The 17,062-nt window shown below is 43.0% G+C and overlaps 1 protein-coding gene across 1 annotated transcript in view; it reads left to right on the top strand.

Moving 5' to 3' along the window:
* The window catches only part of SMYD3 (SET and MYND domain containing 3), a 707,726-nt gene that overhangs the window by 574,997 nt on the left and 115,667 nt on the right, over nucleotides 1-17,062 (top strand). The gene's annotated exons all lie outside the window — the stretch shown is intronic.

The following is a 17,062-nucleotide window of genomic DNA, read 5'->3' as shown; positions in this document are numbered from 1 at the left end:
CTCCCTCCCTCCTTCTAGAAATACTCCCCCCCCCATCGCTCCTGCACCCTCCTCCACTTCCCCTCCTTTGCTCCTTAAACGTTGGGGTTCTTCTGGATGGGCTGGTCTCCTCCACTCCCGTATCTGCAGGTTCCACCTATGTGGCAGTGACTTCCAGATCTATCCTTCTCACCCGTGCTTGACTTCTGGGTCTAGTTTTGTATTTCTAACTCGCTGTGGGGCAGCCCTGGCTGGGCTCCCTGCAGGCGTTTCGTATTCAGCGTGTCCAGAAGGAACTTGCCTTTCTAAACGCCTTCGTAATCTATCCCTGATCTCACCTGAAGCCTCATCCTGCACTCGGTCACTGAAGGCAGAGGCTTGACAACGGTCCTGGCATCTCCTCCACTTCCCCCCAAGTCATCACCTTCTTCAGCTCCCTTAGCTTGGTCCCCTCCTCTGCCTCTGTCCCTGGGGCCATTGCCTTATTTGGGTTCATGCCACCTCCTTCTCAACTGCTACGATATCTGCCTAGCTGGTCTTCCCACCTTCAGTCAGTGTGTTTCACACATAAATGTTTGAACAACACAGCGGTTATACTTCAGGTCCTTCGACGTCTCTGTGTAGCCCCTGCCCTGCTCTTTGTCCTCGTCTCTAAACCTTTACTTTCTCCCCTTTCCCTCCATTAACTGTTTCATCCAGCCGTATGTTTTCAGGTCTGTGGATGTATCTGGAAGTAGGGCCCCAGGTTCACCACCCTGCCACCCCTCCGAAATAAAGCCTCGAGCTATGAACAAGCAGCCCCCAAGCTGCAAGTACCCGAAGACACAGTAGGGCAAGAGAGGCCCGAGGTGTGCTTCCACCCTCCCCATCAGCACGCCTGCCCTGTGGCTCCGGCTCCTCCCACCCCGGAGCGGCCTGGGGCCCCCTGTTTGCTCATGCTGCCCCTCCCATTTGCCTGCTCCCCGCTAACACTTGGGTAGCCCTTGAGAGCGAGCTCAGGCCTCATCTTCTCTAGGATACATTCCCTAACCCTGGTTGGGCACAGGCCCCTGCCTCTGTGCTCATAACCCCAGGGTTGTTCTCCCTCTTCTCACATGCTGTGTTTAGGAACAATATGTTTACGTGGCTCTTTATAAGCCCGTCAAGGCTAAGGCCACGTCTCATCTACATCTTTGCAGTTCCAATGCCTAGCCCTAGGGTACATTTGGAAGCGTTGGCATGTGTTGAGCTTAAGACAATCATAGTGCCGTGGACTTGGTCACTTTTTGTGTCTATTCTAAACAAACTCATCTGTGCAGAAGCAGAGAGCATGGGAGATGTAACTGTTGATTGAGTAGACCAGGAAAATAAGCCTAAACCATGAAACGCTTGCAGCGAGTCTTGCAAGAAAAGTGACAAGTAGGATCGAAGAGATTAGAACCAATGACTGAGGCAGCAAAGACCAGGTGTGGTCCTTGGTCCTGACTGTGTGGTGGAATAACCTGGGGAACTTATAAAGAATGCAGACACCTGCCCGCCCCTGAGGGATTCTGCTATCATTTGCCTAGAGGAGACCTGGGCCTCTGTATTTTAAAAAGTTCTTCAGGTGATTCTAAAAATATACCCACTGCATCAGGCCCTGACAGCAGGGAAGAGAACCAAAGCTGGAGGAACAATAGGTCTGAGTTTGGAACAAAGTCAGAGACCTTGGTATCCCTTAAAGCACATTCCTGGTGCATCTGCTGTTTGTACGTTATTGGTAGGATGCGTCAGGAAGTCAGCGCTCTGTAGCCTCCCAGAGTGAGCTACAGCCTCTGATAGATGTAAAATAGGCATATCCCAAAGAGTTCAGCTCCCGTTGGTGATGAAAATCAGGTTCTCTCATGTGTTAAACTCTCTGAATGAAGTTCTGTCTACACGTGTACAGAGCAAGAGGGATTTTCATATTTGTCTACTTCCAGAAAAGAATTCCATGCATATTCTAATTGATGATGAGCATTGACTAATATTAGAATCTTACTTTCAAGTAATCTGGGAAGTTAAACAAATAATGAAACAGAAATGTTAAAGGAAAACAGCTGGAGCTATATACTTTGACCCACAGAGTATGACTCACAAAGAAAATAAAAACTGATTAAGAGGTAATGATTTTATAAATCCTCTGTGGCTGGCATCATTGCATTCCCTGGGTCAAGGGCTATGAAAAGAGAGAATTAGGCCATCTTGTACACCCAGAATGACATTTTGGACACCCAAAATTTGGTAGGGACCTTGTGAGACATCAGTGTACAGGTTATACCTATACTATTTTGGGGCAGATTTGAGATTTGACGTTGCCAGCATGCCAGGTCCTAGTGAAAGATGCCCATGACTCAGTGAGTATTCTTTAGGAGCAGGAATATTCTGAGTATATACTTGAGTGTGTGTTTCCAGTTGTCCGCAGGATTTCCAGCATGCCCTCCGTGAAACCACTTGCCCCTTCCTGTACCTCTTTCTCTTCCTGTGAAGTGGGGACATCTCTGATCATCATCTGGTAATGTTTATGAAGCTCCACCAGACTTTTGTCTGGAAGGCTCTGTTAACAGTAATGCCTGCTTGGTTTATGAGATGGTTACAAGAGAATGGAGGTGGAGGCAGGGTACCAAACATGGCCAGTGCTTTTATCTTTGACATTATAAAAAGGTCCCGTGGCTGAGGGCCAGATTGGAGTTTCCTGCAATATAAAATGCAGACGTGTGCTTTCTATTGGTGGGGCGCCAGGGAATGCTCACCGAGCCTTCGGCCAGCACTTCACTTCCACGGCATGCACAGTTGCCAGGAAGAGCATCTGAGTCCTGGTGATTTTGTGCGGGGTCTCTCATGGGTACAGAAAAGAGCTGAACCATGGAATTTGGTCACCTCCTCTCCCAGACCTTAGAAGGAGTGGTCTCCCTGCCAGACCCTCAGCTTATGAGTGATGCCCTCTGGAATGACCCTTCCCCCCACTCCCGCCAGCTTCCAGGAACAGAGCTCTGTGTGGATTAACTCACAGATGACAGAATTGTTTTAGAATAACTGGAGTAGCACTGGTGTTTCTCCTCTGAGAGACAAATGCAATTCTGACTGCTTTCTTTTTGAAAATATGACTGAGATATTAAAGATAATTCTTCCCTCAAACCGGGACATATTTCTTTTGAACTTTTTGCCCGTCTGGCACATGGTCTGTGGATTTCAGTGCTTCCTTACAGGGTGTTAGTAAGAACTGGTGAAGAGCTGGTGCAAGCCAGCTATGAAAAGGTAGGGGAAGCTAGCAGAAATGGCCTTCACTGGTGTTAAGGGACAGATTCTGATGTCACATTAAATAATTTCCTTTGGTTACGCTTACGATTACCTCCTAACAAAGCATGTCTAGACTTCTGTCCAGGACTCATTATCTGAAATCGTTAGTGTGGACCCCAACTAAACTAGTCCCTCAGTTTGAGACCACAGATTAAATAATCTGATGTGCTTGCTTTAGCAGATAAGCAAATACCGTATTCTCGTGTGAGTTTGGAAAGTTGCCCACTCTAATCATTATACATGCAAGCGTTTGAGGAGATGTGTGGATTAAATAATCATTGTCAAGTTCTTTGGTTGGCAGAGTGCAGTACTGGGCTGGGTCTAGTCTTTGTTCAGTCCTCTGCATACTCTCTCTGCTCTGACTGGTGTATTTTATACGTGAGAAAAATCAGCTTAAAACAGAATGAAGGTGTTTGCAGTCTGTTGCACAACCACAGATTCCAAAGTCTCTCCCATCAGAATTTCAGGTCTCTCTTTACGCGCAACAGACACTGTATACACAGGTGACTAATGGAGTGCAAGGATTAGTTTCCATCTCCATGGTAACCTTAATCAGGTTCTCACCTGGGGAAGCTGAGCCAGGAGGCATTGTTAGCCTACAGGGGGCACAGCTGGCCAGCAGCAGAGCTGGGCTTGGGGCTCCAGCCTCCTTATTTCCATTTCACGGTGCTGCCTGTCACACACTCCCATATGCCATGAGCACAGAACCCACATCCTGCTGTTGTTCATCCTATTTATAAATGTCTCTGGAGGAACCACGTCCAGGTCATGCTAACCGTCGCACTCAGAACACTGCCCCTTAGACCTAACTTGAAACTGTTCTGCTGCGGTTCCGAGCGTTTTCCTCTGTGTTTGCAGAGGAAAGTGAAAGCAGCTGTTCCCAAAGAAGGAAAGATGAGGTGGAGGTGTGACAGGCAGGAGGAGGTGAGGGCTGTGGTTTGCATCTCCATTAAAACAAAACCTGTCCTGAAATTTGGGGGTATACTTTGCCTTAATGAGGGTTGCCATTACAACAGTTTTTCCTGTAAAATGTTTGCATTTTTCCCAGTCTCAAACCTTCCATCTTGTGGTGTTTACACAACGAGATCGGCAGGACTCTGCTGGGAGTTGCGACAGAGTCTCCTTAAACGTGCTTTTTTGCAAACAGAGCCAGTAGCCTTCTGCTGCGTGCAAGCCCGTTCTGTATTCTCAGGAACATGTCTTTCTCGTGGAGGAGGGTGGTAGGAAGTGTCTGCTGCTTCCGCGTCTCCGTTGAATCTTCGGCTGCCTTTGCATATCAGCCAGTACGCTGATCCGCACACTGTTGCACTAAAGGCAGGTTTGCAGCAAACGCCACTGGCACGGGTAGGCTCTCAGACTCCCCCAAGTGTGTGGGTGCCAGCTGCTTTTTATTTCCTCTAAATTGACCTGATTTCATATAAGCAAATGAGCTTAATTCTCGGAGAAGGAGTTTTAGTCACTGCTTTGGGAATACCCAGCACAGAGGGAGGGGAGGTGTTGAGGTCGTAGCTGGGAAAGGCCTTTGATGGTTCTCAGTCACACTCAAGGCTTTGGTCACTTTCCTAGAAGCCCCAAAGGGACATTCGCCTTCCTCCTGGCAATTCTGTGTTCCTGGACATTTAACCTTGACCCCGCAGTTGGTTCTAGTGTATGGCCTAGTGGCAATCTGTAGTTGCATTAGAGTCCTGAGGCATCGAGTTAGATGGGCATTGACACATGCTGACAGCTGCAGCGGGAACAGAAAGTTCAATGGTGGTGAAGTGGAACAGCGCTGCCGGGGGCCCAGGTGGTTTCATGAGCCTCCCCCTCAGCGTCAGCACTTGTTTGGACTGGGCTTTAGTGCTCCTGGTTGCCCAAATGCTCCTCCCCTGGATCCAAGGCAGTGACAGGATGGCTATCTGGAGAAGGCTTGCCAGCCTGAGAAGAAGTCATCTAGTCTGGGGTCTGCCAGCTCGGGGGCTGCGAGGGGGCAGGAGGCTGGAGCTCTTGGAGACGCAGAGTTTTGAGCCCTGCTGTAGACTGTTTGTGCACATCACTTGCAGGCACGGAGATTTCACCATTTTACGAAGTAGGTGAAAGAAAGAACCTTTGCAAGGTGATTGTACTCCATCTGCATCTGGATGGCATCCTTTTCATCTGCATCAGTGTGACCCATTGCTGCAGTTATCACGGAACCCAGTGGAAGGTACACGACAGATTGTGCCTGTGAAGATTGGAGGGTTTTGGTGCACGAGAGAAGTTTGTCTGGATGACTCGGTTGAGGAAGAGCCTTCCAGGCAGGGGGAATGGAATATGCAGAGATGCAGGGGCATGGCAGAGTGGTTCTTGATTACGTTGTAATTCGTTCCTCCTCCTAATATTAGGTTGAGACTGTTTTTCTCCCTCCCACCAAACAAAGCAGACTCCAGTCAGACCCCTGCCCTCTAGGATGGTTATTGAAAACTCGGGCCACTATGCCATTCATGACATTCATTAGTGCTTCTAGAGGGTGCAAAGGTAATGGGTTAGAAAGTGCATCTATGCAGAATTATTACTACTGAAAATCTTAGCTTCAGGGTGGTTAAATATCTGGCCAAGATCACACAGCTATGGAGCAGAGATTCATTTTAGGACTAAATCCAGTGCTCCTTTCACTAAGTTCCAGTTATTGTGTACCGTTGCTTAATTGCTAAGTAGAACATTCTGCAAGTTGTACATGCTTCATTGAGAGAACATTCTTCTTCCCTGTCCATAATGCCCATTGACTGGTTTGTGGTTGATATAATAGTGAATGCTCTATTTTTAACCACTGTTTTTTCCACTTTATGAAAGAGCCACTTTCCCCCTCAAGTTAAATCTGAAGTGTTTTCAGTTTTTTCCAGAGGAGGTGGAAATTGGTTCCAGCAGAGATGTTTCCTGTGAATCATAAGGTTTTTGAATGATGTTGTATATTCATCTATTAGTTCCCAGTATATTGTCCATGAACTAGAGTACCTCGGTCAAAAGCGCTGCAAATTATACTTTGTTTCCCTCATAATTTTGAATTTCAGGACTTCCCAATCTCTGTCTGAAGTGCAGACACTACATTTGAACCTCGTTTTGCTTTAGAAACAGAACAAAACAAAACACAACAAACCTCCTCTTCTTTTAAGACACTAGAATTATCGAATTACTGGAAAAGTTTATGTGTTCAGTAATTTTATTTCCTAGCCTGTACTCATCTCTCTCCAATCCAATCTAATTAGAGTTTGCATGAGGATTGGGTAACAGGAAGTACTGGAAAGCAGATTGCCTTTCTCCTTTTCCTCTTAATGTGAACCATCTGAAATTAACCCAGTGCAAGAGTTTCAACATCAAACACTTGTGAGCCAAGTGAGCACATCTGTTTAAGTGTTCCAGATGCAAAGTAGATCTGGATGGCTGCCTCTGATGTTTGAGCCTGATAGAGCCACTGGTCACTTTCCCAAGGATGTGGTCAGCCAGTCTTGCTGGACTCCAACCTTGCCCTATTGAAGAAACTCAGATTTCTAATTCTAACAGTAACCACTGGCACCTGGCAGGGATGCTTCCTACTTTGAAACCTAGAGGAAGCATTTGGCCAATTGAATGTAATTGTGTGGACGGACACCCTTTGACGTAGTGGAGTATCGCATATCATCTGGTACCTATTTTTCACTCTTAAGGGAATAAAGTTAGGGTATTTATTTAGCAGCCATGTATGGGGGGACTTAGATGGCCTCACTGATCCATCCACGGGTAGCTGGGGGCAGGGACCTCTCTGCCAGGTGAGTGGCAGGAGGCTTAGGATGATGTTGGAGATAGAAGCCAGGGGAGTGAACAGAGCTCCCTCCCAGACAGCCTTGATGCTGCTGTCCCACAGCACGGGTCCTGAGCTCGCGTGGGGTTTCTTATGCTGTGGGTAGCGGTCACCTTTAGGTTCTAGACCAGTATCTGGGCATTTGGTAAATCCCAGCAGTTACATTGAGAACACATCATTTTCCAACATAATCATGGTATAGTAATATTAGAAACAAGATAGGAGTATGGAGTGAAGAGAACAATCTTCTGTTTCCTTGGCTGACATTGTCCTTGTTGTTGTTGTGGAATTAAGGTATTTTATTCTTACAGTACTGTTACCTATGGATTGTAGAGGATCACTCCTCTCTCTACATTCATCTACTTTGTCCCCAAACATTTACTGAATAACTTACCATGATGGCACTGGGAATAGTTATGATTAGGTCGTGGTCCCTCAGGGAGTTCTGAGCTAGTTGAGGAAACAGTAGATCATTAATGACAGCTTGGTGCTAAGAGAGAGGTTTGCAGAGTGGCTCTGGTGGCTCAGGAGGGCTGGGCTGCCTCAGAGGGCGGATAGACAACATTTCCTGATCGAGAACATTTGATGCTGTGTCCAAAAGGGACAAATGGGAAGAAAGCGGGAGAAATGATTGGAAATAGAGATCCAAGAAAAGAGCAGGAAACTGCAATCCTAGTCCTGACAGAATCCAAAGGGAAAAGATTCCACTTGGAAGAATAAGTGTATTGGCAGTAAGATGGAGCCAGGGATGGGTCAGATTCGGGCAGGGCGTGGGGCTGTGAGAGGAAAGAAAGGGGGCGAATGAGAAGGAATCAAGTATCAAGAGCAGTGACTGCAGTTGTGGGGAGTTTGCACCTGGCCTCTGGGGGTGGGACAGGTAGAGGAGCTTGAGTGGTCGAAGGGAGAAGGGAGAAATTCAGGAGACTCATTCCTGCCAAGATTCTGAGAACAGCTGGCACAATCCTGCCTTAGATGAGCGATTTCCATGAGTTTGTTGTTTAAAATGAAGACACACTTTTTAAGGACTTTACTGGAGCTGTGCGAGGGAGTGGTCACCAGAAGTAGAGCTGAACTAGCTGTGCACTGCTCCAGGCTCAAGTGGTCATGAGACCACCTTCTCATTTTACCAGTGAGGAAGCTGAGGGCACACAAAGGAGGCCTTGCCAGGGACACATGGGTCAGGGCAGAAGTGCTGTTGTTGCTGCGACCAACACGTTCCTCATTCTCTTCATCATCTCCCAGCAGAGCGAACCTTCTCAGGAATCCTGCCTGTAGTCCAAATTATTTTGATCGTTTGTAGAAAACTCAGCAATAGTACCTTTTATTTTATATATATATATATATAATGTTATATATATCATATATATATAACATATATATAACATATATAATATATTATATAACATATATATAACATATAACATGTATAATATATTATATAACATATATATAACATATATAATATATATTATAATATATATTATAATATAATATATATGTAATATATATATATTATATATATATATATATATATAAAATGTTCTCCCCCTACTGAAAACAAATTTCAGGACTCACCTATTCAAGCTCCTTTTACATAGTAAAGCTGAAGTTCAAAAAGGAATTCTTTCCCTAAATGATAGCAAGCATCTTTGATACATTTGGATAAGAAATAATGAAATAAATTTACTAATTTCATACGTCAGGGACTGTGAAAAAGAGCACACTAATTTACTCTTATATTTGCAAAGTGAAAAAGTAGAAGATTTAACTTATGCTTCCCTGAGTAGTTTCTCTGTTTGTGTATATATGTTACACACACACACACACACACACACACATACACACCCCTGTGAATGGTCTCCTCCTACCTGGTTGGTGTGGGAAGAGGGGAGGTAGACCCCATTATAGAGACAGTTACAGAAGAAGTGACTGAATGGGACGGGAGGGTCAGGACATGGCAACGAGGTAAGGTGCGCTGGGAACCTGTGAGTGGAGACTGTCACCTTGGTGAAACACTCCTGGCGTGGATGGCTAGCTGTTAGTGAATGTAGCTTTGTCCAGCTCCAGTATAAAGTGCTCCCAAGAGCTATTGTTTCTGAATGTTTGGAAACAATTTCAAAACTTGCCTGGTCTTCTGTTAAGTAAATAAAGCCTTAGGCTCAACCCAAAAAACAGCTAATTAGATAATGGTGGGGATTTCGCTGTGAATATAATTCCCATATGAAATTGCTCTGCCTTGGGCCATGGTCTCACTCTGCTTGGTGGAAGAATACAAGTTCCACTGTGGGTTACACGTTGGAGGATTTTATTGCCCTTTTCCAAGTGCTAAGACTAGGAAGACCATAGGGACCATGAGTTGAGTATGTGTTGAACTTAACTGTCTCACAAACATGAGTTTCACCTTTTAAGCAAGCCTAGGAGAAAGACAAATTCAAATTCAACACGAAGACAGTAGAAAGAGCACGGGCTCCAGAGCCAGACAGACTTGAATTTGAATCTTACCCCTGGCAGTTAGGGGCAGAAGGACATTTGTAACCGTTACTTAAGCTTTAAGACGGTCTTGTGCTTCATTTGTTAATTGTAGGTATTGATGCCCTACAAGGATGTTGTGAGGAATAATTGAAATACATACAAGAGTCATCCAGATCATTATCAAATAAATGTTACTTTTCTTCTTCCAAATCCATCCTACAGACATTTAACTGAGCTTTTGTTACATACATGGTTCTGTGGTAGGTATTTGGGAGAGGTAGGATCAAAGAAGAATAAGACCTATATTACTGTTGGAATGGGGACAATATGACATGCACTCAAACGACAGCCCAGGAACTCTATCCACACCAGCCTCCTTGCTGTTCCTGGAACATTCAGCCCTGCTTCTGCCTCTGCACCTCAAGACTGGCTTTTCCCTCTTCCTAGAACTCTTACCTCTGCTCCTTCACCTCCTCCTTTACTCATAAGTCATCTTCTCAGCGATGCCTTCCCCGATCACACTAAACTCCCTGGGACTAGTACTCCCCATCGCTCTTCCCTGTTTATTTGTTTCTCCCTCTGACAAATATAATTTGGGTGTGTGTGTGTGTGTGTGTGTTTTCTGTCATCCCATGCTCCTTCTCCCTCTTCAGTGTAAACACTGTGACTGTCTGATGTCTTCACTGCTCTATCCTCAGTGCCTAGAACAATGCCCAGTTGGCACCCAGTAAATTTTAATTGAATAGATGAGTGATGGAATTAATTACCTTCAGGTACCAGGAGGGGCATGTACCAAGTCCCAGTGTCCAGAAGAGCAGAAGCATGTTAGGGACTGTATTAGTTTCCTACGGCAGCTGTAACAATTATCATAAAATTAGTGACTTAACACAAACTTATTATCTACAGTGCTGGAGGTCAGAAGCCTCACACAGGCCTCACTGGGCTAATATCAAAGTCTTGGCAGGGCTACATTCTTTCTGGAGGCTCCAGGAGAGAATCCGTTTCCCTGCCTTTTCCAGCTTCTGCAGGCTGCCTGTACTCTTTGCTCTGTGGGTCCCTTCCTATGTCTTCAAGGCCAGCAAAGGCAGGTTAAGTCCTCCTCACATCACATTGCTCTGACCTTCTCTTCTGCCTCCTTCCACTTTTAAGGACCCTTGTGATTCCACTGGGCCCACCTAGGTAGTCCAGGACAGTCTCTTAATTTTAAGGTCAGCTGACCAACAGTCTGAATCCCACTTGCAACTTAATTCCCCTTTGCCATGTACGCTAACATATTCACAGGTTCTGGGGATCAGGACGTGGACATCTTTGGGGATGCATGTGTCTGCCTACTACAGAGTCTAACAAGTGACACATTTTGCCTAGAGCCTAAGATTTGAGCTGCCACTAGTGAAATATAAAACAGAAAAATTTAATCAAGAATGGCCATGGATGTCAAGATTTTTTTTTTTTACATCTTTATTGAAGTATAATTGCTTTACAATAGTGTGTTAGTTTCTGCTGTATAACAAAGTGAATCAGCTATACGTATACATATATCCCCATATCCCCTCCCTTTTGCATCTCCCTCCCACCCTCCCTATCCCACCCCTCTAGGTGGTCGCAAAGCACCGAGCTGATCTCCCTGTGCTATGCGGCTGCTTCCCACTAGCTATCTGTTTTACGTTTGGTAGTGTATATATGTCAGTGCCACTCTTTCACTTCATCCTGGCTTACCCTTCCCCCTCCCCGTGACCTCAAGTCCATTCTCTACATCTGCATCTTTATTCCTGTCCTGCCCCTAGGTTCATCAGAACCATTTTTTTTTTTTAGATTCCATATATGTGTGTTAGCATATGGTATTTGTTTTTCTTTTTCTGACTTGACTCGGTATGACAGACTCTAGGTCCATCCACCTCACTACAAGTAACTCAGTTTCGTTACTTTTTATGGCTGAGTACTATTCCATTGTATATATGTGCCACATCTTCATTATCCATTCATCTGTTGATGGACACTTAGGTTGCTTCCGTGTCCTGGCTATTGTAAATAGTGCTGCAATGAACATTGTGGTACATGTCTCTTTTTGAATTGTGGTTTTCTCAAGGTATATGCCCAGTAGTGGGATTGCTGGGTCTTATGGTAGTTCTATTTTTAGTTTCTTAAGGAACCTCCATACTGTTCTCCATGGTGGCTGTATCAATTTACATTCCCACCAACAGTGCAAGAGGGTTCCCTTTTCTCCACACCCTCTCCAGCATTTATTGTTTGTAGATTTCTTGATGATGGCCATTCTGACTTGTGTGAGGTGATACCTCATTGTAGTTTTGATTTGCATTTCTCTGATGATTAGTGATGTTGAGCATCCTTTCATGTGTTTGTTAGCAATCTGTATATCTTCCTTGAAGAAATGTCTGTTTAGGTCTTCTGCCCATTTTTGGATTGGGTCGTTTGTTTTTTTGATATTGAGCTGCATGAGCTGCTTGTATATTTTGGAGATTAATCCTTTGTCAGTTGCTTCGTTTGCAGATATTTTCTCCCACTGTCTTTTCTTCTTGTTTGTAGTTTCCTTTGCTGTGCAAAAGCTTTTAAGTTTAATTAGGTCCCATTTGTTTACTTTTGTTTTTATTTTCATTACTCTAGGAGGTGGGTCAAAAAGGATCTTGCTGTGTTTATGTCATAGAATGTTCAGCCGCTGTCTTCCTCTAAGAGTTTTAAAGTGTCTGGCCTTACATTTAGGTCTGTAATCCATTTGGAGTTTATTTTTGTGCATGGGGTTAGGAAGTGTTCTAATTTCATTCTTTTACATGTAGCTGTCCAGTTTTCCCAGCACCACTTATTGAAGAGGCTGTCTTTTCTCCATTGTATATTCTTGCCTCCTTTATCAAAGATAAGGTGACCATATGTGCGTGAGTTTATCTCTGGGCTTCCTGTCTTGTTCCCTTGATCTATATTTCTGTTTTTGTGCCAGTACCATACTGTCTTGATGACTGTAGCTTTGTAGTATAGTCTGAAGTCAGGGAGCCTAATTCCTCCAGCTCTATTTTTCTTTCTCAAGATTGCTTTGGCTATTCGGGGTCTTTTGTGTTTCCATACAAATTGTGGAATTTTTTGTTCTAGTTCTGTGAAAAATGCCATTGGTAGTTTGACAGGGATTACATTGAATCTGTAGATTGCTTTGGGTAGTATAGTCATTTTCACAATGTTGATTGTGAAATCCAAGAACATGGTATATCTTTCCATCTGTTTGTATCATCTTTAATTTCTTTATTCAGTGTCTTATAGTTTTCTGTGCACAGGTCTTTTGTCTCCTTAGGTAGGTTTATTCCTAGGTATTTTATTCTTTTTGCTGCAATGGTAAATGGGAGTGTTTCCTTAATTTCTCTATCAGATCTTTCGTTGTTAGTGTATAGGAATGCAAGAGATTTCTGTGCATTAATTTTATATCCTGCTACTTTACCAAGTTCATTGACTAGCTCTAGTGGTTTTCTGGTTGCATCTTTAGGATTCTCTACGTATAGTATCATGTCAACTGCAAACAATGACAGTTTTACTTCTTCTTTTCCGATTTGGATTCCTTTTATTTCTTTTTCTTCTCTGATTGCTGCAGCTAAAACTTCCAAAATAATGTTGAATAATAGTGGTAAGAGTGGGCAAACTTGTCTTGTTCCTGATCTTAGTGGAAATGGTTTCAGTTTTTCACCATTGAGGATGATGTTGGCTGTGGGTTTGTCATATATGGTCTTTATTATGTTGAGGAAAGTTCCCTCTATACCTACTTTCTGGAGGATTTTTATCATAAATGGGTGTTGAATTTTGTCGAAAGCTTTTTCTGCATCTATTGAGATGATCATACGGTTTTTCTTCTTCAATTTGTTAATATAGTGTATCACATTGATTGATTTGCATATATTGAAGAATCCATGCATTCCTGGGGTAAACCCCACTTGATCATGGTGTATGATCCTTTTAATGTGCTGTTGTATTCTGTTTGCTAGTATTTTTCTGAGGATTTTTGCATCTGTGTTCATCAGTGATATTGGCCTGTAGTTTTCTTTTTTTATGACATCTCTGTCTCGTTTTGGTATCAGGGTGATGGTGGCCTTGTAGAATGAGTTTGGGAGTGTTCCTCCCTCTGCTATATTTTGGAAGAGTTTGAGAAGGATAGGTGCTAGCTCTTCTCTAAATGTTTGATCGAATTCGCCTGTGAAGCCATCTGGTCCTGGGCTTTTGTTTGTTGGAAGATTTTTAATCACAGTTTCAATTTCATTGCTTGTGATTGGTCTGTTTATATTTTCTATTTCTTCCTGGTTCAGTCTTGGAAGGTTGTGCTTTTCTAAGAATTTGTCCATTTCTTCCAGGTTGTCCATTTTATTGGCATAGAGTTGCTTGTAGTAATCTCTCATGATCCTTTGTATTTGTGCAGTGTCAGTTGTTACTTCTCCTTTTTCACTTCTAATTCTGTTGATTTGAGTTTTCGCCCTTTTTTTTGTGATGAGTCTGGCTAATGGTTTATCAATTTTGTTTATCTTCTCAAAGAACCAGCTTTTAGTTTATTGATCTTTGCTATTGTTTCCTTCATTTCTTTTTCATTTATTTCTGATCTGATCTTTATGATTTCTTTCCTTCTGCTAACTTTGGGGTTTTTTTGTTCTTCTTTCTCTAGTTGCTTTAGGTGTAAGATTAGGTTGTTTATTTGAGATATTTCTTGTTTCTTGAGGTAGGATTGTACTGCTATAAACTTCCCTCTTAGAACTGTTTTTGCTGCATCCCATAGGTTTTGGGTCATCATGTTTTCATTGTCTTTTGTTTCTAGGTATTTTTTAATGTCCTCTTTGATTTCTTCAGTGATCTCTTGGTTGTTTAGTAATGTATTGTTTAGCCTCCATGTGTTTGTGTTTTTTTCAGTTTTTTTCCTGTAATTGACATCTAGTCTCATAGCGTTGTGGTTGGAAAAGATAGTTGATATGATTTCAGTTTTCTTAAATTTACCGATGCTTGGTTTGTGCCCCAAGATATGATCTATCCTGGAGAATGTTCCATGAGCACTTGGGAAGAAAGTGTATTCTGTTGTTTTTTGGATGGAATGTCCTATAAATGTCAGTTAAGTCCATCTTGTCTAATGTGTCATTTAAAGCGTGTGTTTCCTTTTTTATCTTCATTTGGATGATCTGTCCATTGGTGAAAGTGCGGTGTTAAATTCCCCTACTGTAATTGTGTTCCTGTCGATTTCCCCTTTTATGGCTGTTAGCATTTGCCTTATGTATTGAGGTGCTCCTGTGTTGGGTGTGTAACTATTTACAATTGTTATCTCTTCTTCTTGGATTGATCCCTTGATCATTATGTAGTGTCCTTCTTTGTCTCTTGTAATAGTCTTTATTTAAAGTCTATTTTGTTTGATATGAGAATTGCTGCTCCAGTTTCCTTTTGGTTTCCATTTGCATGGAATATCTTTTTTCATCCCCTCACTTTCAGTCTGTATGTGTCCCTAGGTCTGAAGTCGGTCTCTTGTAGACAGCATATATATGGGTCTTGTTTTTGTATCCATTCAGCCAGCCTATGTCTTTTGGTGAGAGCATTTAATCCATTTACATTGAAGATAATTATCGATATGTATGTTCCTATTACCATTTTCTCAATTGTTTTGGGTTTGTTTTTGTAGGACTTTTCCTTCTCTTGTGTTTCCTGCCTGGAGAAGTTCCTTTAGCATTTGTTGTAAAGCGAGTTTGGTGGTGCTGAATTCTCTTAACTTTTGCTTGTCTGTAAAGGTTTTAATTTCTCTGTCGAATGGTTGTCAAGATTTAATATGGGGGCTTCAACTGGGAGGCACTAGGAAGTTACTAAAGGCTTTTGTGTTATAGTGGAACTGTGGCTTCAGGAGATGGAGACGGACTTAGAGCAGGTATTTAGAGGGAGATTGATGTTTAACCTTTTGAAAGCAATTGATTTTTATTTCCCTTTTACACACAAAAAACACTAGGTTCTTACTTAGAATTTCCTAAAAGAAGTAGGGCCCACTTATGGTGTCTTTTTAAAAACCACCCTATTATATTACACATATGTACAACACATGTACACAGAGACTCATAAAGCCCTGTCACACAGACACACTCACACAAATGCACACATTTCCTCCTACACACACCCACTGCCTCTCCCATTCTTGAGATCTCTTTTCTGTGGTACTTGGTGGCCCTCGTTTTTTTCTGCCCTGGCACACTTGAGTGACATGTATCTTCCCAACAGTAACATAGGCTTACTCTGGCAGTGGTTCTCACAGGGGTCATTCTATAAACCTCCCCTAGTAGGCATGTAAGAATCTCCAGGGAGCTAATAGTTTGAAAAAGTCTTCCCTCCCTCACCTTTACCATCACCCCACGGTGGCCATGATTTGATATCACTTTCTAGAATGGTTCTTCTCCCTGACATCCACTGAGAATCTAGTGGATATGGAACACCTGGTTTTGAGTAGAGTCTGATGAGAATTTCTTACCCTTTGGTTAACCTCTTTAAAGCAGCGCCATCCAGTAGAACTTTCTGTGATGATAGAACTGTTCTCTGTCTGTGCTGCCCAATATGGTAGCCACAGCCACACGTGGCTACTGAGCTCTTGAAATGTGGACATACAGGAAAAATAGAGGACTCAATAGGAGGACAGACAATGAATAAATGGTAACTCCTACCTTCATTTTGAATTGCTTTTTAAATTTTTTTTTTTTTTAGTTTTTGCAGAAGTCAACATTGGTTCACATGGGTGTAGCTATGCTCATCTTTTACCTAACTTCATTTTGATTGATAACTCGATATTTGATTGAAGTGTAGGGACTTCCCTGGGGGCTCAGTGGTTAAGAATCCACCTGCCAATGCAGGGGACACGGGTTCGAGCCCTTGTCCAGGAAGATCCCACATGCCATGGGGTCACTAAGCCCATGAGCCACAACTACTGAGCCTGCGTGCCACAACTACTAAAGCCCGTGCACCTAGAGCCTGTGCTCTGCAACAGGAGAAACCACCGCAATGAGAAGCCCGTGCCCCGCAACGAAGAGTAGCCCCCACTGGCTGCAACTAGAGAAAGCCCGCATACAGCAATGAAGACCTGATGCAGCCATAAATAAATAAATAAATAAATAAATAAATAAATTTATTTATTTGAAGAAAAAAAAAAGTGTTATCCATGGGTCTCCTGACAAATGATTCTTCCTCTTGACTCTGTTCCCCTTCCTGATAAATACATACATACATATAAGTATATATGTAAGCTTTATTGAGATATAATTCACATATGGTACAATTCAATCAGTTAAAGTGTACAATTCGATAGCTTTTCATGTATTCAAAGAGTTATGGAACCATCAACATGATTGATTTTAGAATATTTTCATCACCCCCAAAAAACTCATTAGTAGTCACCCACCCCGTTCTCCCTACCCACCACCCCCTGCCCTAGTCATTTACTAATCTACTTTCCTGTCTCTATGGATTTATCTATTCTGAGCATTTCATATGGGTGGAATCATACAATATGTGGTCCTTTGTGAC

This window comes from Eschrichtius robustus, chromosome 3 (assembly GCF_028021215.1).
Source record: "Eschrichtius robustus isolate mEscRob2 chromosome 3, mEscRob2.pri, whole genome shotgun sequence".
Taxonomy (NCBI): domain Eukaryota; kingdom Metazoa; phylum Chordata; class Mammalia; order Artiodactyla; family Eschrichtiidae; genus Eschrichtius; species Eschrichtius robustus.
This window is presented reverse-complemented; position numbering and strand designations above follow the sequence as displayed.